Below are 1,531 nucleotides of genomic sequence, written 5' to 3'. Positions count from 1 at the left end.
TCTAATGCATACCAAAAAGCCAGGAAATGATCCCTGTGAGGGAACAGAGCTGAGAAGGATGGGGAATGGTCTCAGACCAAACAAGCAATTGGTTGTGCTAGTGTATCATTGTGTTTTCCCTGAAATAAAATATTTTTCTATTGTCATTTTAATGATGTATTATATAACAATACACAGATATATTTGTTTATTGTAGTAGTCTCCTTTTGGTTAGAAATAAGTCCTTCTCTATAACTAAAATAATTTAGGAACAGTTATTTAAGTAGAGGTTGATTTACATTAATCCCACCCTTAGACAAATAATTTGAGGAATTTAATGGTAAAGATAAGGAGAGATATGGCATTACTCAAATGCTTTTGCATGTGGCAAGCTCTGGGTTCATTTTTGTATACCCACAACTACACACAAATGATAAAAAGCATTCCCACTTTTTGAAAGTTTATCTTATGCTATTTTGCTTTTCTTTCTTTTTTTTTTTATTTGGGGGGGGTGAGGAAACACACCCACTGTGCTTAAGACTTACTCCTAACTGTGTTTAGTGATCACTCCTGATAGGGTTTGGGGAATTACATATTATGCTGGGGATTTAATCTGGTTTGGTAATGTGCAAAGTAAACCCCTTAACTGCTGCACTATCTCTCCATTCCTGTTTTTACTTTTTTTTTTAATGATTTAGATTAGACTTTAATAAATCTGAAGAAATTTAAGAAGAATCATTTATAGAGAAATGGCAATAAATGTGGAGTAGTCTCTGAAGTGTCAGTGGTACTTCCAACAGTGCGGGTGACCTCCAGAAAGCATTTAGCTCAGAACTACTTTATTCGGTTATGCGATCACATTGTTATTATTTGGACTATATGTTGAAACCATCTTAGATTTTTGTGTGATTTGAGGACTAGGCAGTGCCACGTATTCAACTTGAATTGCCTGCATGCAAAGCATGTCTTCAGTCTGTTGAAGTATCTTCTCAGCTCCTACAACCACTTGTGTGTGTTAAATAGAAACATTTTGTCATTGTCTTAAACCTTAAGACACTATGAAAGACAGTCTTTGTGTCTGGGAGATACTGCAGATTCTCCATCTTTAGTAATAAATATAGTGAAGTTTAGTAAGAATTTTTCATGTCGTTCTAGTGAATATTTATCAATCCACTAGACTATTCATGATCATATACAAATCTCCAATTAGACTGAGTGAAAAGAAAATTCTTTTATTTTCTCTGGCAGTCATATCTTGTATATCTTCATCACTTCCACTAAGAAGAGATTAACTTTTCACTGTTGATATATTTTGAGGTTTATATTGAACAGAACTTTCAGGTAGAAAAGTGATTTTATCCTGTGACTTGCAGTTTCAGATATCTATCATAATTCCTGTCATATCCTGTGGATATTACTTTGGCCATTGCAGCCAGAAATCCTAATGTAATCAGTTTAGTCTTCAGGGAGTTCTTTGAATCAAAACCATTAGGAGGCTGGATATGCGCCCTGGGAGCTGCTCTTGCTGGGTTGGACTCACAGGTGAGTTCCA

The sequence above is a fragment of the Suncus etruscus genome, chromosome 2, assembly GCF_024139225.1.
Source record: "Suncus etruscus isolate mSunEtr1 chromosome 2, mSunEtr1.pri.cur, whole genome shotgun sequence".
NCBI classification, from domain to species: domain Eukaryota; kingdom Metazoa; phylum Chordata; class Mammalia; order Eulipotyphla; family Soricidae; genus Suncus; species Suncus etruscus.
This window is presented reverse-complemented; position numbering follows the sequence as displayed.